This window comes from Pyrus communis, chromosome 17, assembly GCF_041283825.1.
Source record: "Pyrus communis isolate YQ-2024b chromosome 17, ASM4128382v1, whole genome shotgun sequence".
Lineage (NCBI taxonomy): Eukaryota > Viridiplantae > Streptophyta > Magnoliopsida > Rosales > Rosaceae > Pyrus > Pyrus communis.
In genome coordinates, this window is record NC_142581.1 from 23,678,756 (window position 1) to 23,690,640 (window position 11,885).

The 11,885-nt window shown below is 37.6% G+C and overlaps 1 long non-coding RNA gene across 2 annotated transcripts; it reads left to right on the plus strand.

The window, feature by feature from the left end:
• The first annotated feature begins 7,764 nt into the window (after positions 1–7,764).
• Positions 7,765–10,839, plus strand: LOC148689647 (uncharacterized). Of its 2 annotated transcripts, none has more exons than XR_015958299.1 (2): positions 7,765–7,890; positions 8,248–10,839. It is a non-coding gene; the product is annotated as an uncharacterized LOC148689647 (long non-coding RNA). The 2 variants fall into 2 exon arrangements; XR_015958298.1 differs by having other exon boundaries at positions 10,263–10,839.
• The last annotated feature ends 1,046 nt before the right edge of the window (positions 10,840–11,885 follow it).

Genomic DNA, 11,885 nt, shown 5'->3' on the forward strand with positions numbered 1-11,885 from the left:
GATGTTCCTCCATATGAAGTGCTTTATGTCTGTCTGAGTCATGGTCATCTTGGGCTCTACTTCTACATATTTGGTGAAGTAGTCAGTTGCCACGATCATCATGCCCCCAGTAATAGGTGGCATAAGTACTACCAGGTCGATTACCCATTGCATAAACGACCAATGACTCGTATGTGGGTGTAGCTTGGTGGCAGGTAGTGCTGGTATTGGCTTGTAGCATTGGCAGCGGTCGCACTTTTGTACTAACTCCTTAGCATCTTGGTGCATGGTAGGCTAATAGTAGCATGCGTTAAGAGCCTTTTGTGCTAAGGATCGACCTCCGGAGTGATTTCCAAAAACACCTTCACGGATTGAGCTTAGAACCTTCAAGTCATTGGGATGCACTAGACAGTAGAGACGTGGTTCAGTGTAGGCTCTTTGGATGAAAATGTCGTTCCACATGTAGTAGCGTGCTACCTTGATTTGAAGCTTCCTAGACTTCAATCTTTCCGTAGGGAATGTGCCATTGATCGGGTAGTCTACAATTAAATCTTGCCAGTTTGGAGTTGTACTAACCTGTGACACCTCGGTTGCTGGCTTTGCCTCTATGCTTGGCTTGTCTATATATTCTTTCGGGATAGAGCGTTTGAGTTGGTGGTCAAAGGCAAAGCTTAGGACAGCTAGTGCGTCCACGTGAGCGTTGTCTGTCGTAAAGTCTTTTGCCATTCGGAGGCTTGCTAGTAGGGTTTCGTAGTTGTTTGGTACTTTGAAGTCTAGAGTGATTGTCTGTTCGGGTATCGAATCATCTGGGGTGACAAGGACTACGCCTGCTCTCAAACCTTTGTAGTTGAATGAGCCGTCAACATGCAAATGGTAGAAGTCTCTATCGGGTAAAGCAAGCGCAGCTAGGGCATGCTCAGCTACCTTCAAGGCGTTGTCGGGCCACTTTGTTGTGTTGTAAATCCGTGGTAGGGAGTCGTGGAGCTGGCGCCATATTACACGTAGCAAGAGATGCTCAACTGCCGGTATTGGACCATTCTAAAGTTAAATTATGGAGTAAGGGTCAGCTAGGGCCGTGTGACATGCAGTAGAAGGTAGTGCTCAACTGCTAGTACATGTTGCTCCTATGAAGAATCTTTTCGGATACGAGGACAAAACTTGCTTCTGAGTGTGTCCTTCCAGTGTTCGGCCAACCTTGGCGTGTTTTTTGGGCCGAGTTGTTGCGTTCGTCAATAAACTTTGCATCCACCAGTGTCTACACCTTTATCGTCGTGCGTCTAGATTGGGCGAAATACTGTGTCATAAGGATAATTATGTGTATCTGAAGGTAAAACTTAAGCTTTCGGGTTACAACAACTATCGCCAAAGTTAGCATTTAAATTTCTGGTAGCATCGAGGAGAGCTTTTGAACTGTGGAATACAGGTAGTTAAGCCCTCAGCTCTTTTCGTATAATGGTAGACCTTATTGCTGCTTTAGATACCGTCAAACATGTGAATAAGTCCTCCACTGCTTTCGATTTGGATAACAGGGAGGTGATGTCAGGTACTTCTTTAAGTACTTGAATGTGCATTAGCAAGCCTCATCCCAAAGTGCATGCTTCTCTGCCAAAACGAAAGAGTCTGCTAAGGTTAGATTTTCTTTCATGATCAATTTTCCGAATAGCAGGAGGTCTGATGTAAGTCATTTTTGGAATGCTGTTTTAGCTATCAAGTCGTTGCATCCGACTATCCTTGCCTTCTCTGCTTTGAACCTCTTCACATAGTCGCAAAGCGATTCCTTTGGGTTCTTCTTGATATTGAATAAATGGTCCGACTTCTTTTTGATCGAGTGATAAGATGAATATTCTTTAGTGAAAACCAAAAAAAGTTTGTCGAAACACTGGATGGATTGTGGCGGCAGGGTGTAGAACCAATCTTGTGTCTCGCCTTATAGAGTGGTGGCAAATATCTTGCAAATGAGATCGTCGTTGTTTCGATAAAGGATCATTGCGCTTCGGTAATGCTTTAAGTGTCTCTCCGGATCTTCATCCCATTTGAAAGATATGAAATGTGGCATGCTAAACTCGCATAGAGGCTCTGCCTGCTCGATCTCGTCCATGCAGGGTGACCTGCTTATGTTGGTTATGTTTCGTCGTAGTGCCTGGTCGACGACCTCGTTGCATTGAAAATTACGTAATCGCTTGGTCAATAGTCTCTCTACTTCTTCCTGAATTTGCCTTTGTTAGGGTAGCAAAGCTCTCAGCTGCCCCCAGCCATGACCTGCTGGTCTAGGCTGCTCTTCGATGTGTTTGGCTCGTCTATGCCGTGGGTGCGATGCGTGTGGTGCATTCCTAGCAGAAGAGCGGGTTCTTCGCAAGCTGCTAGTTGAGCTTAAGCAAGATTGAGTGACTATTTCTCTCCGTCTGTCGTGCTGCCTACTCTGATGTAAGGTGAATAATGCTCCTTGCGGGCTTAGCCGCGAATGAATACTTCACCTGGAAGGTTGCTCATGTTGACTATCGGAGTATGACCTCAACCATGAATGTAGCTCATCTGTGGGCCTAGTTAAGAGTGCACACTCCTTCACGCACTAAGACGGAAGTATACGCTATCTTGAGGGCCTAATCGGGAGTGTACACTACCTGAATGCTCGATTCTGTCTTTCTGGGGCCTTTCATGGGCAAAGTTTGGAATTTGTAGGTCACAAGCTCACATGCAATTCATCTGGGGACCAATATCGAATGTTGGGTGGGAGGTGGAGACTGCTGGTGGGCTTTAAAATGTTCATTCAAAAAAATAAAAAATAAGAAAATGAATCGAACCTAAATTGAGTTGACAAAATTGAATCGAAATTAAACCGAATAAAAAAAAAATAAAAAAACCAAAAGAGAAACTGAATTGGTCTGAATAATGACTTCGGTTTAATTTTTGGTTTCGGTAAAAAATTGAATCATTCAGAACTGAACCCACATCTACGCCCATGTTTAATATTGGCCTTTGATCTATCAATAAAAAAAATGTTGACCCTTAATTTTGTTTGATTTATTCAATCCAATGATCATAAATAAAGAGTATGACAAGTGGGAAAAGGCAAGTGAAGAAGATAGTTAGCATTCATCTTGCTTTGTAGTTAGTCATGCTTTATTATAATATTTTTGATCTAATTTGATTAATACGCACTAGGGAAAACATTTTTGCTCATTACCCCAATTGGTGATGATACTCACCATTATATTTATCACGTTAGATGAGTTGAAATTTCAAAATCTATGTTTTAGACACAAAACTCAAAATTTAATTAAAAACATTAAAAGATAAAAATATTAAAATAATTTAAAATACCAAAACCATTAAAAAATTATAATAATTCATTTACTAATTTGAGTACTAATGTTTCAAAATAATAATTAATTTACAAAGTAATTTAAAACTATCAAACACATTAAAAGATAATTAATTTATGTGACAACGTGGTATGTATATATTAATTTAGTGTTATATTTTTCATTTGATTATTTATTTAAAATATAATTTCTTTAATGAATAACGGGTCAGGTCAAATTTCCAGTAAATATTAACAGATCGAATTCTGATCAAGTCATATTACCTTTTTATTTTAACGGATATTACATAACATAATCTGTTAAAATGTCGAATATAACAAGAAAAATACACAATACAAAAAACGCAACAAAACTACCAGATCTACTAAAAACCTCATGCTTTTTCTCTTTGCGTAGTCGTGGTTATATCTTCATGTACTCTTCTTTAACAAAAATATTCCTTCTCCACGTGGGTTCCACTAATGTTATACTTTCATGAATCTAGATCCTCTTTATGAAGATTTTGAGGATTCGTTTATCGTACATTGTACAATCAATTTTAATCAGATACTGTTTGTGTTCAATTTTAAATAATAAAATTTTAAATAATTTTTAATCACACGATAATCTATCTTATAAAACTTAATACAATGTCGTCATGAAGGAATGGAAAAGTGTAGTTAATAGTCTATCTTATAAAGCTTAATACAATGTCATCATGAAGGAATGGAAAAGTGTAGTTAATAGTCTATCTTGGAATGGAAAAGTGTAGCTAATAGTCTATCTTATAAAGCTTAATACAATGTCATCATGAAGGAATGGAAAAGTGTAGTTAATGGTCTTTTGCTTATATGTCCCACCTGTTTGTTTGGTAACATGCAGCAGTAATGTGTGTGTGAGATGTATATGTAACCATCCAATAAAAAATAACATGCAGCAGTAACATGCAGCAGTAATGTGTGTGTGAGATGTATATGTAAGCAAACAAAAAATAACCATCCAAACAAAAAATAACCATCCAAACCAAGAACTCACCAGTAAGCAAGCAGAATATGATTCAAAATCTTCCAATTTCCAAACTTTCTCAGTAATAAGTGGCTCCGGAATCTGAAACCAATTCCCAAACAATCAAGAAAATGCATATAATATTCTTGGAAATGCAGCAATGCAAGTAAATGCAATCAGAATTCAGAAGTGTCCTTAAATAGCCTAATAAATAACACTGAAGGTTCTCGGTTTAGTTTGCAGTTTTTCTCATGTACTTCAAATTTCAAAATTCAAATCGTGTGCAGGGCCTGCAAGGCAGTAACATGCAGCAACATGCATGCACTCACCATTCATGACATTTTACCAAAATGTTTCAAGAAACTATGCTCTTTTCCATAGGCTAAAGAAACTGTTTTCTGCAATATTGGCCAAGTACTTATTGTGTGTGTGTGTGTGTGTGAGATGTATATGTATATGTATTATATTATATATATATATATATATATATATATATATATATATGCAGGCAGAAGGCCTCGGTTCTCATTCTTGCATTGCATACAGGTCCTAACTTCTAATCCCATTAAATCAGAAAATATGATACATTTTTAAATACTAGATGACAACCATGCATTGCACCACATGCATCCAAACCAAGAACTCACCAGTAAGCAAGCAGGATATGATTCAAAATCTTCCAATTTACATCCAATGTTTGAAACTTCAACGCCTACTTGACAATAAATACAATAAATATTACACCAAAAGCCATGTGTAGAACATATATAAGATATTCTACAAGCAAGTGTTACAATAAGAAATAAATACAATAACTCCCGTCTCACAGAATTCAGGAATGCTAATGAGTCTCCTTTCCATTTAAACCAACAAAAGTCCCTGTTACATACATAGAAGGTGAAAGCACATGCCTAGAAAACTTAACTCTTCCACTGCATCATAATTCAGCTTAGACAAAAGAAGTAAGCATGATACAAGGCAACTATATCAAAAGAAGTAAACAGTTGATGCTCTTGTGACCTTTATTGTATTTATCTTTTATAAGTCGACCTTTCTAGTATGTCGGGTAACAAGATTAACCTTAGGAAGTCAAGAGATGAAATGCTCAAAAGCGTTGTTTCATTTTTAAATCAAATCCGAATCAAACTGTTTAAAAGAAAATGAGATCAACCGTTAACATTGAATCCTTTTTACTAACTTGGCTTTAAGTAAGCATCTGAAGAATGGATATACTTAAAGACAGAAATCTGAGTTCAAACGCCTAGGGGTGTTGAAAACCAAGATCAGACATGAATGGCCAACCATTTCACACCCACAGTCCCACTCACTCATCTCACACTCACTCACGAATTTTAGATACATAACGAAACAAGACAAGAACCCCAACCTCAACATAGCATACCATTTCCTACCTACATTACCAATAAGGAAGCCTTTTCATGCATGGTACCAGTAAAATATGGACCGACAATCCAACACAACGAAATAACAAAATGAGGCGTGAACGAACAAGTAAAAGCCACAAGTGTTAGATACAATATTTCTAACAAGTTACAGAGGAAATTTTCCTTTTCATAATCAAAGCTCAAAAGAGGCGCTACACCTAGAAATGATGATTCTACTCAATAGAAAACTATAATCATGCTGTAACTAGTGGCTTCATCCATGAGGATCTGGCAAACAAAGCAACAAAACCCATAAATTAAATGTCTAAAACAACCTCTTTAAAGTTTAAACCCAGAAGAAGCTATTAACAATTTTAGCTTACATGCATTAAGATTGCAGCTTCAGCCTTCAATTACCAATTTTAGTTCACTGACTGACCATATAATCGCAGCAGTCCATATAATCAAATCGCAGCTTCAGCCTTCAAAACCAATAAACAAGTTTCTGCTAGTAATCAAATCGCAGCAGTCCATATAATCAATCGAAAAGCTTATGCAATCATAGCCCCAAAAACCCTAAATTCCCAAATCAGAAACCCTAATTCATAAATTACCTAGGAATTTGCAGGATGATGGTAGTGTTCTCGACGGCGAGGTTGGTGTCGACCGTGTGGTGGTGGTCGGAACTCACGATTGGGAGGATTGAAGGAGAGTCAGGACTCAGGAGACAATCCTGCGATGGTGATGTCGACAGTCACTGACTCACTATGAGTCTCAGGGAGTCGAGTCAGTACTCAGTAGGGGTCTGAGACTCTGAGACGAGAGAGGAGATGAGATTTGGGGAGTGAGGTCTGACTCTGAGACGGTCGAGCGAGGTCTGAGACGAGAGAGGAGAGGAGATTTGGGGAGTGGGGTGTCGAGTCGAGTCAGTCGACTGTGGGTGTGGTGTGGGAGTCTGGCAGGCAGAGACAGAGTGATTAGATTAAATCAACGGATCAGATTCAATCAACGGATTTTTGGAAGGTGGAAACGGTTCGGGTCGGGGACCCGTTTCTCAGCAATTAGGACCCGTCCCGCCCCGCAAATGACATGGACCCGACCCGCCCCGCCCCGTTTCAGAATTTTAAAAACAAGACCCGCCCCGTACCGGCCCCGAATCGCTTGGACCCGCCCCTACCCGCGGGTCCAGGCCCCGTTTGCCCAGCCCTAAGTCCTAGTGCTGATCCTACTCAACTCTCGTACTAAATTCTGTTTTTCTGGGGCCTTGCATGCCCAAAGTTTTCAATTTGGTTTTTTTAGAAAAAACGATCCCTGAGATTTGCATAAATTCTCAATTTGGTCCTTGAGATTTAAAATCAATAGAATTGGTCCTAAGTTTGTCCACCATCAATCATTTTGATCATTCTTTGAAAAATCTCCATTAAATAAGAATATAATGACCAAAATACCCCTATTTTTTGTCAAATCATTTTGGCACATTGTTTATTAAATTAAGGGTATATTTATCATTTGGATCCTTATTTAACATAATTTTGCACAGAATGACCAAAATGATTGATGATGGACAATCTTAGGGACCACTTCTATTAATTTCAAATCTCAGGGACCAAAGTGATGTGTTATGCAAATCTGAGGAACTATTTTGGCTAAAAAAACCTTCCAATTTTTATGTCACAAGCTTATAGGCACTTCATTTGGGGACCATATTGAACACTGGGTGGTAGGTGGAGGCAGGGGCAAAGCCACATAAGAGCGAAGGGGGGCGGCCGGCCCTCTGCTTGCCAAAAAAAAAAGTCAGGAGTGAGGCTTAAACCCCTCTGGTTCGGCCGAAATCTGGGAACCACGGTCGTGCTAAGTGATTCCTGCACACAGGGTTTTTTTTTTATTTTTAAAATCCAGGCCAAAACGACATCGTTTTGGGCCTGGTAAGAAAAAAAATATTGTTTGGTAAACGGCGTCGTTTTCCATTGATCAAATAAAAAAAATTAAAAGAGGGAGGGACCAGTGGTCCCCATCCCCAATCCCACCCTGTTTCAATTATTACTCCCCACCTTCCCAGATTACAAATCTCATCCCCCCCCCCCCCACCCTTACCCTCTTCCCAGACTTCAATTTTCAAAATTGTCCCAAATCCCAGGATTGAACACAGGAAAGCACAGTAGCCATCCCATTCCGTTGGCCACCAAGCTCCAGACGCCACGCCAGCCACTTTAATTGAGGTAAATTTTTCATTTTTTATTTTTAATTTATGGTTATCGATTATTGAGTATTCATATAAATACTATGATTATTGATTTTTTTTTTTTGAAGTACGTAAAAGAGGATTCATACATTATATATATTATAGGAACTTGAATCACATATGGTCTACCAATAAAAATTGATTGAAGTAACCATTATAAACCCTAATCAACTTACTCAATTTTTAATTGTTGTTTAAAATAAAAATTGAATTCTTGATTATTCATGTAATTGTTCGTATTGATTAATTAAATTCGTGGTTTGATTAGATATTACCTATAGTCTACTCTAGGATTAAGAGTCTAAGATTTTTTTTTTTTTCTTTCATTGTACAGTTACGTAATGGAACTATACTATAAGAAATAGTGCTTAAATCCGTCTCTAAATATTCCGGATAGTCCTCCTCTTCCTTCAAATATTCTGGGTAGTCCTCCTTCACCTTCAAATATTCCAAGTAGTCCTTCGAGTATTTTGGGTAGTCCACAACAAAGTGAGGTTACTGAGTTGGATGAAATATTAGCTAATCTTCCTGCAAACCCTAGACAGAGACATCGAATGCTTGAAAATGAACCTTGTCAACCTAACGTATAAGTTCGGCCCCCTCTCAAGAATTTCTGGCTTCGCCACTGGGTGGAGGCGGCTAGTGGTGTTTTATGATTTTTTTATATTTTATATTTTATATTTTTATTTTTTGTAGAAATAGCAAGTGGAATTTTTTAGGCTCCTTAAGCATTAGCAAGCTGTGAAGTCTAGATTTTTAGGTTCGGTTTTTCTTGTCAACATTGTAAGTGTACCACATACTCAATCTAGCTTTAGACTTTTTTCTGTTTATGGATTGTGTCTACTGGGAAGAAAAGTTCAAGGATGTGGCACATCTCACTTCAAAATGTTTGTTCATGCAGATGCATTTCATGCCTACATTCATGTTACATTTTGTCTAGCTTATTTGTCTAGTCAACCACGCGCGCGAATTTCTAGCAAGCTTGACATGCAATTTAAGACTTGCCCACATAGGCTAACTGATAGATTTTTGGTGTTTGTCTGTTTTTCACCCTTGATCTTTTCAGCTTCTTTTGAAGCTTGACGCGTGCCCTATGTGTTGAAAAATGAACCAAAGGAAAGGGATCCTCTCCAGATCCCTTCCTCCTAATTCACCAAGTCTAGGGATCCGAGTCATTGAAATTTGATCAAACGGCTACAAACAGGGATCCACTTTAAAAGTTATAATAACTTTAGCTGTTGAATCAAATTTCAATGGGGCGGATCCCCGTACTTAGTGGATTAGGAGGAAGGTATCTTAAGAGGATCCCTTTCCATTCTTAAATATACCAATTTGTTAAAAATGCACCCATTTTTTAAATAAAATTGAATACAAAAGGTACATGACGAAAACTAACCGTACAATATACGATAAACGAATGCAATGAAGTGATATCTGAAATCCTCACAAAGAGAATCCTCATCCGCGTTCAGCCCCAAAAAAAACCCAGCCAAACAAACACGCAAAAGGCATAGACAATGAGGTATAAGCAGCAACAACAAAAAGCTAAAATCCAGCAACGTAAAATACCTGTTCTACCGATTTCCGTCTCCCGTAAAAATCCTATAGGCTAGAGGACCAAGTGTTTCTTCTGTTTTGTTTTAGGACCAAGTGTGGACTCCGTAAACTCACAATAACAAATGTTCCGTGTTCATATTAATAGAATGAAATTCTATCTTTATTTGAATTCAAACAAAATTGAATCGTTGAATCGTATCGGTTGATGCGTTTAGAATGGTGTAGTGTGTAATTATTTTAAAAACTGTGGTTGTAAAATAGCTTACGTGGCTGTGAGAGACTAAACACTAGTGGCGTGTTTACGTAACCGTAATCAAAATAGAGGAATTGGATTGAGAAGGAATTGAATTGTGGAGAAATTGAATTGATAAGGAGTCAGAATTGAATTCCCGTTGAAACTATTTACTTAAATGTTCTAGAATCAAAGTAAAAATGAAATGAAATTCATATCAGTTGTTTACTAATTTACCTGAATCGGAATAGAAATCAATATAATTACTAAAATGCCCTTTAGTTCTTTATTTTTATTTTTATTTCATCTATATTTATTTTTAATCACATTTTCATTAGTTACTTTAAAATGGACTCAGATCCAACGGTCAAATTATTTTCACCTCTTTCTCTCTCTCTCTCTCCCCGCTCAACTCTTCTCTTTCTCCCTCACTTAGAAGCACCCACCACCACCACACCTGCATCTTCTCAATCTTCTTCAACCTCAGCCCACCCCAATTAAATTCCTTGTTTATTTTGTATTTCTTATATTCGAATCTTTAATTTTTGCTATATGTTCAGTGATATTTTTGTAGGTCCTTTGAATTGGGACATTATTCAACACGAAGAGGAAGAATTTGCAACATGGGAGGTTGGGGTGGGAGAGAGCCGGAAAGGGTTGCTGGGTTATGTAAGATGTGGAGCTACAGTGCGAGGGTGGATGTCCAGAAAAATATTTTGAAGTATTTATACATCTATTGGAGATTAAATTTAGAATTGGCTAAAATGGCTATTTCTTTAAGGGCTTGTAGAAGGATCCAACACTCGGTGGAAGACCATAGTCACGATCAGAATAAAAATGGAAGTTTTATGGGGAAGTTTGGGATGCTAGTTCAAATTCATCTTCCTAGTTCCAACACTCGGCGGTGCTGCGTCTGTCGAAGCATCTGCGAAGCCTCTTGACAAGAGGGTATAATAGGAAAGAAGAAATGCATTCCCGATCCCGGAATCCAAATACCTCACCCATGGAGGGAGTCCAATTCCTCCAATTTCAGGAATTGAATTCCATTTTTCGTGTGGGTCCCACACATTGTTGATTCCTCTAAATTGTAGTAAACACAAGAGTTATCTGTAATCAGAATTGGAGTCCTTATTTTCATTCCGATTACGGGTGCGTAAACACACCCTAGGAGTATTTTTGCTCATCACTATTTAGTGTGGTGTATGCTTACTACCGTATTTATCATTGTTAAATTAGTTTGAATTTCAAGATTCGTGTAGTAAATAAACACAAATCTTAAAATTCAAACTCATCTAATAGTGATAAATAAGGTGGTGAGCAAAAATGCACCCCCAAATACTAGGAAGGAGGTATATAGTGGACTGAATCCATATGAGGCCTTTAAAATTGGACCTATATTAAAACACCGCTTTAATAAGGATATGGATCTCATCCGGATTCAAATTGTGAAGATCATAGGAATCCTCACATCTTAGTTATTCATTGTACATCGTACAGTAAAAAATTACTTGAATTTTATTATTTAAAATTAAACATAAATAGTACTTAACGAAAACTGATTGCATAATATACGATAAACAATTAAAATGTGAGAATGTTTAAGATTTTCATAAAATAGATCAGGAGAGCATCCTCATTCCTTTACTAAAGTATGCATTTCTTTCCGCACTTCCAAGCATGAAATATGGCTTCTTCCCAAGAAAATGCAATTTCCAGTAATTGGAAGAGTCTGTGGAAGATACCCAGTCAAAAAGTAATGAAGCATTAAATTGAAGGTTGATTGGAGAGGACACGGCAGGATAAGGTCTGCCTTTAATTTACAGTAGATTACGAAATGGACTTTATCGTCTCGAGCCGTAGACTAGATTGTACGCAACCAGCACGAAAAAGAGCATGCGGTAAGAAAATTTTACGGACTGATACTAAGAGTAATTTCAATAGAAATGTTAAAATAGAAATGTCAAACATTGTTTTGATATTTGAAATGGAAATGTCAAAATTTTTCTTTTTTCAACCGAATGTTATTTTGTTATAAATAATAAGAAAAACTAATGAAAATAACTTAAAAACTATGAGCTTTAACAATAAGGACAATATAAAAGGTAAAGTAAATAGTATCATGATTAAATTTTTAGTGTAAAAATATGATTTTTCGTTAAAGTAAACAGTACTAGAAGTTTTTT